Source organism: Mesoplodon bidens (assembly GCF_964165515.1).
Source record: "Mesoplodon bidens genome assembly, contig: HAP1_SCAFFOLD_390, whole genome shotgun sequence".
Taxonomy (NCBI): domain Eukaryota; kingdom Metazoa; phylum Chordata; class Mammalia; order Artiodactyla; family Ziphiidae; genus Mesoplodon; species Mesoplodon bidens.
Window position 1 is genome coordinate 396,411 of NW_027671366.1, and position 12,642 is coordinate 409,052.

The 12,642-nt window shown below is 36.5% G+C and overlaps 1 long non-coding RNA gene across 1 annotated transcript in view; it reads left to right on the forward strand.

The window, feature by feature from the left end:
• Positions 1–6,209: 6,209 nt before the first annotated feature.
• LOC308611487 overlaps positions 6,210–12,642 on the forward strand; it is a 31,617-nt gene continuing 25,184 nt past the window's right edge. Inside the window, exon 1 of the long non-coding RNA XR_014014916.1 lies at positions 6,210–6,735. This is a non-coding gene — a long non-coding RNA (uncharacterized lncRNA). The remainder of the gene's footprint in view (positions 6,736–12,642) is intronic.

Consider the following 12,642-nt stretch of genomic DNA (forward strand, 5'->3'; position numbering starts at 1 on the left):
GGGGGAGATGGAGAGGGCCCCTGTGACAGATTACCACATTGGTGCTGACCAGAAAATTCCAGATTTCAGAATTAAGATAACATTTCTGGTGAAGGTCGAAATTGCAAGTAGGTTAAGTATTAAATATATGCGTGGTGTCGTGGGCTTTAGCACAAATGAAACCATTTTGTGTCAGTGGTTTTCCTCCTTAATAGTCCCTAATGTAGAACTAGCAGAAGCACAACAAAGATTTGTGGAAAAGTAAATGAGTGCCTAACTCAATTGATCAACTGGTGTAAAGAATGTGGCATAAGAATAAAAAGATCTAGAGAGCAGATGAAAGAAGCTTTTGTGTATATTTTTAAAAGGAATGTCTTCTGTGTTTTCAAATTACTGCAAACCTAATCAGCAATGTTGATGTGACTATTAAAAATGATGCTTTTTGAAAGGTTAGGGAAAGGAAAAACAAGAAAAAAATAAGGATGTTTGGCATTCTGGATGTTGGCTAAATGGCAATTTAATCACTAAGAACGTATTTTATTCTATTGTCATGATATATATGTAATATATGTAAACATTTATTTATATGTCATACATAATATATATTTCTTTTTAATCACCCCTATTGGGGTACAATTTACATACAACTAATAGTACTCATGTTAAGTGTATAGCACAGTTAGATGAATTTTGACAAATATATACAGTTGTGTAATCACTACCACAGTCATGCTACAGAAAATTTCCATTACCCAGAAAGTTTCCTTAGGCTCCTTTGTGGTCAATCCTCACCTTCCTACAAAAGTGATATGATGATTTGCTTCCAGTGACTGTAGTTTTCCCATTCTCAAATTTACATAAATAGAATCTAACAGTATGTATTTGGTTCCTGTTTTCTTTCACTCAGCATGTTTTGAGATTCATCCATGTTATGTATATTAATATTTCATTGCCCTTTACTGCGGATGTGAATTACTCATTCACTTGATGATGAACATTTGAGCTGTTTACAGTTTGCAGCCTTAACCTTTATGAAACCACTGGGATTTCCATTAGAATTCTTTAATTTCTTACCCAATTCAACAGTATGATTTGAAAGTTATCAGAAACCTGCACTTGTCAGAAAGTCTTTAGTATGAATCTTCCTGAAGATGAAGCATTTTTGCAAAAGCATCTATGAATGATAAAAAGATTTAAAAAGACACAGTTAAAGATCTGGTTAAAATGCAATTGAGAAAAAAAAATTTGTTTACTGCTGTAACATACAAATTTGACATATTCAAATTTTAGAAATTTTATTTAATTTCATATAACTTATAAGAATATCTATATTAATGATATTTAGTATAATCTAAGTGTATAACCTAAGAAGGTTGGAGATACATTTATCTCTAATCAATTGACAGTGCCTCCTATAACATACCAAATAATCCTAATTAGTTTAATATCTCTCTTTGAGATGACTTAGGGGTCCTCTGAAACATCCCAAAGCTATCTAGAGGTCAAACTAACTTTAATTAGGATTCTATCCTTGAGAAGTTTATCCAAAATGATAAAAAGTTTCAAAACACTTGGTCAAATAGGATTACAGATCACTGTGAAACAATGCTTATCCATTTAACCAAAGTGACAATGAAAGATGTTAAAAGCAAATACAGAAAGTTATAACAGATTATTTAAAAGGTAAAGAAAATTTACAATCTGTAATCAAAAGCAAATCAGTACTCCAAGAAAACTTTTTTCTCTTAACAGAGAGAGAAAAAAATTTCAAGTTTTTGTACCACTTTACTTTTAATCTTAAAATTCATTTACTCAATTAAATTCATTCTAATCTTAGTGAGTCCTGACAACACATAGAATTTCTTTCTAAAGATTACTTTTTCCCCAGAAATCTACAACTTTCTATATTCATATTAACTTGCCCTTTATTTTATTTCCTATTTAGAAATAACCAGCATTAAGACAAAATTACTTCCTTTTTCTTTAACAAAATAAATTTCTATTCTTCATACCTTCTTTTAATGAAAACACACATCCTAATACCCTGTATACTAAAATGTTCTCTTTATTTCTAGTAGCTTTAATTACATATTTAATTAGAATTCTCAAGTCTTAAAAACCTAAATTCCTAGTGAAAATTAAGAAGTAAGCAATTATGAGCTGTTCTTTACATTAGCATTCTGTAGATGGGCAAATTTATAAATAAATGCTATTTATAATTTCTAAAAATATGTGCTTTCTTATGGAAAATGTCTCAGTGTGACAGCAAACATATTTATTAATAGTCTTAAATATCTTTACTTCCTCTGTAAAAGGAAGCCAATGTTTAGTAATTAATATTTCAGTATATTATTTTATTTGGAAATGACCTCGATATTCAATGAATTCTCGTCATTTAGCTTAATTTAGTTAAACTCTAAAATTTCAAGTTACTAAAACTTCCAGAAAAGCTATTTTTAAGTAGACATTCCTAAAACATAATTATTCCCAGAGTTCACCTAAAAACTCTTGTCTCATTTACCTCTGTTTTATTCACTTGTTCTCAAAAATTATGTTTAGATTACCCAAGAAAACTTTATGAGACATTAGACCAAGTCAGCCATTATCCCACATTTAATATTGAATATTTTTCAGATCACATGAATCTGAAATTCATTCAAGTTAGTTTCTTTTATATTTCTGAGAATTTCTATAAGTGCTTAATTTCCTTTAAGTCAATTAAATAGAGCTCATTTACAAACTAACTTTGATAATACCATCCAAAGGAAAAGAGACATATTTGTAATGTACACATGGACATACATACATCCAGACAAACAGAGATCTCACAGTTTTCCTGCCTGAGTTTAAAAAGGACTCTTCTCCCCTTTTTTCCCCCCTCAGTCTCAGGAATTGGCGATGGTATAGACAAGAGTGAGTGAGAGTACATTAGAGCCCAGGGTAGAACATTTACATTTCAAAGGCACAGGGAGAAAAATGTAAGTTCCTCCTAGTAAGATTCGTTTCCTTCTGGTCAGAATAGTGAAGAGATACTTTTAACAAGCCAGCTTTTTCATATGCAAAAACAAGTTTTAGAATGTCAAAAAGTGCCCCATCTGGGTCATTATTCTCCAGAGCCTAAAGAATACTGTGACCACATGATTTTAGAAAAATATCACCTTCTCCTTTTCATGGGTATGAGCCCATGAAACGAAGAGCTAAGAATTTCCCAATTCTGCAAAATACACTGTAGGGAATATAAGATGAAACAGAGCTCTGATTACCCATTCTCAGTTGTTTATGGCTGGTAATCTTAAAATCTCAAACAAACAAACAAATGTAGTCTCTCAGTGTTGCAAACTCCTCAGCCCAAAAGGGAAAATCCCAAAAATGTTTAGCCACTGACAGACCCAAATGGCTAAGAGAATGAATACCCTGGTATTATCACACACAAGTTCCACTACTTACTAGAGAAATCTCAACCAGCAAAGCATGTGTCTTTTTCCCTTTACCACAGAAATGAAAAGTGCCATGGGCCAATGATGCCTGGTCAGTGGCAAGTGTTCAGGGCCATCTCTGAGACAAAGGTGCTCAAGCAGCTGCTGAGTAGTATCCATGAGCTGCCACTGGTCAGGGGCCAGTGTGCTATGGTTGAGATGCCCACTAGGGATGGTGGCCCCTTCATGGTTGCCAAAATTATTGCCAAACCAAACACAGATTCACTCACCCAATACAGAGCAAAGCCAATCTACTGATGCCAGTTGTGGTGAAGGGTTTTATTTGCAGGATGCCAAGCAAGGATAACAAGCAGCTAATGCTCAAAAGACCCAAACTCCCTGAAGACTTTTGGGCAAGTGTTTCTAAAGGCAACATTAGGAGTGAGGGTCTCAGGGTGAATTATCAGTTCATGGACATTCTTTTGATTAGTTGGTGGAGAGGTGACAGGGTGATGTTTTGGGAACCTTAACCATCAGCCTTCTTGTTCCAACCAGTCTGGGACCTACATGCTTGTGATCAGCATGTAGTCAAATCCTCCATCAGGTGGAGAGCCTTAGTGTCTACAAAAAACGCTCAAGTGTCGTGGTCCAAACGTGGGTTGGAAAAGAATTTCCAGACACAAGGCAGAATGTAAAGAAGATAGAATTTATTAGAGGAAAGTGTCTCTGCCAGAACAGCAGGCTGACTTCCTAGTAGTCTGGGGGAGTCGACCCCAAACATGTGCTATTGATCAGTTTTTATAGCCAGAAAACAAAGGAATGGTCCAAGGGGAAAATTTCGTTTACTAATTGGTGGAGGCACATATACTTTCCTTCTGTAGGGTGGCAGTGGGACAGGGAAGATGCCTTTTCTTATTTGGGACAGGTCTCATGGCCCAGCTGGGCTCAGGAATTTCATAACCATCACAACATGGTGGGGAGGGCAATTAAGGGTCTGATAAGGGGTGTAACGCTGACACTTTTTCAGAGAGGGTTGTCCTTTGTCCTTGAAGCACCATTGTCCTTGGAGCACCACATCAAGGATATGTGTCAGACTGTTATCTATATCCCTTGAGGAGAAAGGGATATAGATAACACTGTTTTTCAATCTATTGTTACTTTTCTTGCTTGACTGCTTTTCCTTTGTTTCTGAGTTTTGTCAGTTCTATAATCATTAACTGCTCTTTGGAAATCAAGGGAGGCCTAGGAGACTAAAGCTTTTTTCTACAAACAAGAAGCAGGGAACACTGGGAGTCTGTCACTGGGAAGGCCCCACAGGATTCTACTCAGTTTCACAATCATGAATAAAGTTGTTTCTATGAACGTTCATGTACAAATTTTGTGTGGACGTATTTTTCTCATTTAAATTCCTAGGGGTTGAAATTAGGGGGTTGTATTAATGCTAAACTGTTTTCGAAAATAGTACATCATTTCACGTTTTCTTCAGGAACGTATGGGACTTCTGGTTGTTCTCCATCCTTACTAACATTTGATGCTATCAATCTTTTTAATTTTAGTCATTCTAGTAGATGTGAAGTTATTTGCATTGTGGTTTTAATTTTTCTTTGATGACTAATAATGCTGAACATTTTAAAAAGTTGCTTATTTACCATTCATGTATCTTCTTTGGTTAAGTGTCTTATTAAATTTTTTGCCCAATTTAAATTGAATTGTTTGTCTACTAAGTAGTGTTGTAGTGAAAGCTGGAGAAGAAGCAAGTTTGGCTGGATTACAGAAAACAAGGGGGAGAGTGGTAGGAATGAGGCCAAGAGAGACATGGGAGAAGGGGAGAACAGATCAAAAAGGACTTTGAGGCCTTGGTGCGAACTTTGGATTTATTGTAATTAAATTGAATTCACTGGATGATTTTGAGTATAGAGTGGCACAATCAGGCTTAAATTTTAAGGGACCACTTTGGCAGCTCTGTGAACAGGCCAGAGGAATGGGAGTAAACACAGGATAGACTAGGAGGTTATTGCAGCAGTCAGAAAGAGAGAAACTGGTTAGTTGCAGTTCTGAATGACCTTTCCCCTCACTCTTGTTCCTGACATTCCAAACTGTATAATTTCAGATGTGGAAGACTGAGAAATTTCCTGGATTTTCTCAACAGAATATTGACTTACTCAAGGCCTTTAAGTGGAACACTCTACTGAGGGTTGAGAGAAAGCTGACAATAGTGGCTTGCTTAGCTTAACTCAGTGGTTATGGTTGTTAGTTGTGGTTGCAATATTATGGTTGTGTGACTCTTTGGTTAGTATTCACTTTCTCCATCTTGGAATATAAGTTTGATGAGGATGGAAAAATTATCTCTTTTTTTAACTCACCACTGTAGCCTCAGTTTGAGCACAGTGCCTGCCAATTAGCATTTAGTCAATGGGTTTTTTTGTAGGGGAGTGAATGTGTGTATGTGTGAGGGAGAGAGAGAAGAGGGGCAGAAACAGAGAGGGGAAGAGACAGACATAGGGACAGGGGAACAAGTCCATATTGCAAAAGAACAGGACAATATTTTCTGTGAGTAGAATGCTCAGAGCCTGTGTACTGTGTTCTTTTCTACTTTCTCAGGTTAGATTTATCACTTCATAAATTTTCTTTATCTTATCCAAAATGAATCTACATTTTTTTTTCTTGTAAGTATAAAGAAAAAGATTTTTTTGGGGGAAATTTTTAATGTCTCACTACAATTCAAGTACCATAGATGTCTCTTTCTATTATTTGTATATCCTGAAAATATACCAGCATTATTGTCTAACACAAAGGAAGTTGGTACTATAAATTATAAGAGACAGGAGCTATGTTTTCACAGCTCTGTTTCTTGAGCACCCAGCCCAATGGTATTGTGGAGATGGAATAACAATCACCATGAGCACAGGTCACTGCTGACATAGGGACTTGCTTTCTCTCTAAACCATTTGACTTTGTTGGTGCCCAGGGCAGGATGCTCCAAAGTATGCCTCAGTGGAATATTACTTTGAATTAAAGTTACTGAAGAAATGACTGATGCAAGAGAGACACACTGACCTTCCTATCTGTCTCCATGAAAGCAGGAAATTAATATCTCATGTGAATGGTGCCCTCCCTGTACCAGGAGGTAGAAAGACATCATTAGCACCAGAGATAGGGAATGCAGGGTCAAGAAGACTGTATAAACCTTGTTACTTCTTTAACTCAAGAAGGTTGGCAGGGACATTTCTTCCTCCTCAACAGCTGACAAGACAACCAGAAGGCTGGCTAAACCCTGCTTCCCACCACAAGACTGCTGCAGCTGAGAGATCCTAGGACACATGACAAAGGCCAGCAGAAGGTAAAATTTCTTATCTCCTCAACTTCCCAGGCCTTTAAGGTCTGGTGGGAGGGAAAGTGCTTAAGAGTCTCCTTTTCTCTATCTCTAAATTTAGATTAGCAGAAGAAAATACTTATGGAGCAAGATCCTTGTGACATAGAAAATCTGGTATTTGGAAATGAGTAATCTCATCTCAGTTTTTCTTAATCCTTTCCTCCCAGAGACAGTCACTGTTTTTCTTTGTCTCTGTCTCCTGAGTCATGTTTCATAAGAAGAAAGAACCATAGGGCAGAAGACAGGCATAGGCCCTATAAGCCTGCTGTTTGAGACAGCCTCACAGACTGGTGAGTTAACAGTTCTCTCCAGTCCAGTGCCTATTAAGACAAACTTTGCTGTCAGTCCTCTGTATAAAAACTGGATGAGATTTTTCCTTCTGTATTTTTCTATGTCCTGAGAGTTTGGCTTTTTGTCCAGTGAGAATATTATCTCTGGTCTCCACCATCTGGATGGTGTATTTACTGGGGTGCATCTGGTAACCCGTTGAATTGACTGGGGTTCTGAGACACAAAGTCATAAACAGCACACTCTAGTCTTGTTGTGCCAGCTGTCAGAGGAGTTTGTCCTAAGGGGACCCAGTCCATAAGGGGCCTTTGTTGTTTCAACCTTCATTGCCTTGTTAGTGTTGGAAAAGTCCCATTCCAGTAGCATATGCCTGATGTCACAGATTAGTAGGTTTGGGATCAGAGGTGCCTCAAATTCCCAGGAGAGACCAGGGACACAGTTTGCATTATACCACCCTTACTGCCTGTGCAATGAAGGCCTTTGCTTTCTTAGATTATCCTTGGAAATGAATTTTCACATTATAGGGGCTATATCATCTGTGCCCTCTCCATCTGAAAGTCTGCTTATTTTATCCATGGTAAGGATTTATTCTAAGCCTGAAAAGTTACCTCTGGGTCGTTCCATAAAAAGGCTTACTGATTTGAGTCACTATTTGAAATTAATGTAAGGTCTTACTCCTCAATGGCCAGATGATGGATCCTTTAAATTTGCTGTATTTAAAAGATTGCCTTTTTGAGAGCTCTCATCATAAACAGCTGTCATATTGATATTTATGGAAGGATCAAATTGAAAGGAAAAATAATGTATAACAGCTAGCCTTAGGGAATCGTTATTAAGATGAAATAACAGAAATTAGACTTAAAGATCCAACATGAATTCCTCTTTTTAAGAAAAATTTTAAAAATTGCCCCATCTCCTCAGCAATTCCTTAGGCCCTCCTACAAATAATTAGGAAAAGATCAGTTGGAAGCCAATATTCAAGAGCTAATAGAAACAATTATCTTTGTCTTCCAAATCTCTACAAAACCAGAAATGCAACTTAGGAACGAGTCAAGGCCCATTTATCTTCACCAACCCTGAAACCTATTCCTCTCAAATTCTTGTAGATATTATAAAAGTTGAGGATAATTGGAACAAAATTGTCCTGTACTTAAGAAGAAAAAGTTTTTTAAATAATAATTACCCTGAGACTTATGATAATAGAAAAATACACTCCAAAACTCATAGAAGAAAATTTACATTTTTTTTCCTCTGTCCCTTAAAGTTATAAATCTTACCATGTCTTTGAAATGTAAACACAGCCACATTGCCTGAGACTGAGCCCAGATTAGCTCAATTGTTAGAACCTGAAACTAAAATTTAAAGAAAAAAAGAAAGAGGTTTTTTTTTTAAACAAAAACCCTCTCTTGCTCAAACTCTAAATGACAGTCTCCTTAAAATTGTTTATCAAGGGCAAGTACACTTAAAGGGCAAGAAGACTTAAAAGTCTTCTCCATAAATAATAAAAGACTGTAGCTATCTGAGTGAGTAAACTTAATTTATTCCAACAAGCAATATAAAAATTCTCAAAAATATAACAAAAACAAATACAAATATTTTTCAAATTCACATGATCTAGGATAATTTTTGGTAAGTAAAATCTAGTTCAGGTTTAGGTTTAATTAATACAGACATATCTTAAGAGTTATCAGCATTAAGTATAATAGCTTTATTCTATGTAGTTTTACTAAAAGTCAAATAAGCTCATGTTATCTCTTTTACAAAATTTCTCAGAAAAAAGTAATAATAATAATAATTTAAGATGATGGCTAACACTACTTTAACATCTTATGAAATTGTCATGAGTAATCTGAGTGATTGTTAAGAACAAATTAATTAAATAGACATAAGATAAGAATTCTTTTAGGTAAACTTTTTTTAGCAATAATTGTTTTTGCTATGTCAACTTAAATAGTTTTCTAAATGTCTTTGATAAATTGTACCCTTAGAGTTTTGCTAAGTTAAATTAAATGAATTGAATGTCTAGATCATTTCCAACTAAGACAAAATACTGAAATATTAATTGCTGAACGAGTCTAAGTTTACCTACTTTTGACCTCTTATTACACACTAAATATGTTTGGTTCTATTAGTAAACATGTCTTGTGCTTCATTAAAAGCTTGTACTATGAAGTAGAATATGTTTCTAGAAATTATGAAATGTATTTATAAGTTTGCCAAGCCACAAAATACTTACACAGTTAATAATTTTAACTTTATCTTTACAAAAAAATTAAAGCTTCAAAGGATTAAGAATTGTAAATAATATATGTGGTTCAAGCTGCTAGGAATTATAAGGAAATTAGAATGTGTTTTGGGGTAAGAAAAAGTGTAAGGTATGGAGATGTTTTTGTTAATGTAAAAACTTTGTTAAGTGATTTTTGTCCTAAAGCCGGTTACTTCTAAATGGGAAAGAGAACAAGGGACAAACCAAAATGGACATAGAAAGTTGTAAGAGGTTTCTTAAAAAGGAATCTTTAGAAAGGAATTTTATGTGTAGTCAGGTCTAAGATTGGAATGAATTTAATAAAGTGATTGACTGAGTTTTAATATCCAATGTAAGCTGGTAGAAAATTAAAATTTGTTTTTTCTCTCTTTTTGCAAAATTTTCTTAATTATTAGTCTGCTCTTAATGAGAAATTGTAAACAAAGACTTTTTTTTACATTTAATGTAATCTGTCTAGCAAAACAAATATTGTTCATTTTGTCTTTATGAGTCTTTGATAATTTTGAAGAAAAACTGAGTGCTTTCAATATTAAAAGAGCTAAGTCTTTGTACAACTATTTAACTATCTGTATTTACATGTGAATCTTTGTCACTTTGATTAAATTGATAACTAAATATTAATTCACAGTGACATATGATCGTATTTGACAAAGTGTTTTAAAACATTTTTATTTTTGAAAAAGTAGATTTTCCCCCAAACCAAATTCTAAATGAAATCTTATTGACCTGGAAATAACGTTCAGGTTTTCCAGAGGCCCCCTGGAACACCTTAAAAGATTTGTTTTGGGCTTCCCTGGTGGCGCAGTGGTTGAGAGTCCGCCTGCCGATGCAGGGGACACGGGTTCGTGCCCCTGTCCCGGAGGATCCCACATGCCGCGCAGCGGCTGGGCCCGCGAGCCATGGCCACGGAGCCTGTGTGTCTGGAGCCTGTGCTCCGCAACGGGAGAGGCCACAGCAGTGAGAGGCCCGCGTACAGCAAAAAAAAAAAAAAAAAAAAGATTTGTTTTATCTTATTAGAAAAGAGAGCTATGAAACTCATTAGGCTTATTTGGTATGTTACTTACATGGGAAGCATTGCTAAATAAATGATCATAAACTCTAGGTTATATCATAAGGGTGAATGTTATTAATATAAATGTTCTAGAAAGTATATGAAATTCCTAAAATTGGATATGTCCTAGTATAATGTTATCAGTCATAATTCTAGTTATTATCTTAAATGTTTTGTGTCACAGATAAATTTTCTTGTCAATTCCATTAGAATGAATCAAATTTTTAGTAATGGATATTTGTCTTTTATTACTTAGACAATGGTTTCACTCAGATGCTTTTACAAAAGCTTCCTGAAAATGTGTTTCATGTTCAGAGAAATTCTTGGAAAAGGATCTAACAAGTATTCTAGAGCACAAGTTTCTGATGAATTTCAAATCATTACACTGAACTGAGTAAGAATTTACAAAACCCTAACGGAGAAATTGATGGTTTCATAAAACTTCTAACAAAAGATCAAACAAAACAAGAATTAATTACATGGGACTAAGTAAACTGAAGAAGATGGTTATAATGTTTTATGATTTTAAAAATAAATTTATTTATTTTATTTATCTTTGGTTGCATTGGGTCTTTGTTGCTGTGTGTGGGCTTTCTCTAGTTGCGGCGAACGGCAGCTACTCTTCGTTGTGGTGCGTGGCCTTCTCATGTTGTGGAGCGTGGGCTCTACGTGCATGGGCTTCAGTAGTTGTGGCTCGTGGACTTCAGTAGTTGTGGCTCATGGGCTCTAGAACACAGGCTCAGTAGTTGTGGCGTGTGGGCTTAGTTGCTCTGGGGCTTGTGGGATATTCCTGGACCATGGCTCGAACCCATGTCCCCTGCACTGGCAGGCAGATTCTTAACCACTGTGCCACCAGGAAAGCCCCATTTTATGATTTCTTTTTCGTAGTACACGGGCCTCTCACTGTTGTGGCCTCTCCTGTTGCGGAGCATAGGCTCTGCACGAGCAGGCTCAGCGGCCATGGCTCACGGGCCCAGCCACTCAGCGGCATGTGGGATCTTCCCGGACCAGGGCACGAACCAGTGTCCCCTGCACCAGCAGGCAGACTCTCAACCACTGCACCACCAGGGAAGCCCTATGATTTTTAAATTTGAAACATTGCTGCTTCTTTTTTTTAAGTTTTGTTTCTCCAAATTTAGGAAAATTTGTTTTTCTCTTTTTTTTTTTTGCGGTATGTGGGCCTCTCACTGTTGTGGCCTCTCCTGTTGCGGAGCACAGGCTCCGGACACGCAGGCTCAGCAGCCATGGCTCACGGGCCTAGCCGCTCCGCGGCATGTGGGATCTTCCCGGACCGGAGCACGAACCCGTGTCCCCTTCATCAGCAGGTGGACTCTCCACCAGTGCGCCACAAGGGAAGCCCTGTTTTTCTCTCGTAAGCTTAGAGCAATTTGGTAAATTATACCCTTGTAAGCAAAATTGAATCATTTGTCTTTTTCTCCCTACCCGATTCCTCCAGAATTCAGAGGCTTTCAGTGAACATTCTTATTTTCTTGGCAATATAGTTATTTGCATAATTTCAATAAGAATCTGTTCTCCTTATAATAGCACATAATTGCAAACATTGATTATATTACTAAAGTTTTGCCTAGAATGTCATATTTGAGAGAGATATACATAAACTTAGATTTGACCAAACAGCTTTAAGAAACTAAGGTTGACTTCATGGAGCCAATAAAGCCCCTTGGGAAAATAGTGTGGTACCTTGCTTACAGAGTTCCCAGCAGCCTTACTAGCTGAGTAAGGAAGGTCACTTCCTGGCAAATGCAAGAACCTCAGAATATTTGGGGGACATTGAGGAGAAAAATTCCCCCAAATCTATGGACGTCAAATGATTGGCTTGGCTTCTTAGCCTCAAGGGACTATTAAAAGTTTAATCTGGAGATTCCTTATAAAAAGTTCCAGCAAAGCAGATTTAAAAGAGCCTATATGGGAGATTTCCCTCTAACCCTGGAGATATTCTGCATAGATAGTGGTTGACCAGAGGTAAAGCCTAAAGTCCTTCATGAATTTCAATCAAAATTGGACTTTAAGAAGCCAGAACTCCTCACAGTGACATTCAGGAGAGAGGGTAGAGACAAAGATGGCAGAGTAGAAGGACGTGAGCTCACCTGCTCTCATGAAACCACCCAAATCACAACTAACTGCTGAACAACCGTCAACAAAAAAGACTTGAACATACAAAAAAGACATTCTACATCCAAAGACAAAGAAGAAGCTACAACTAGATGGTAGGAGGGGTGCTTTCGTGATATAATCAAATCTCATACCT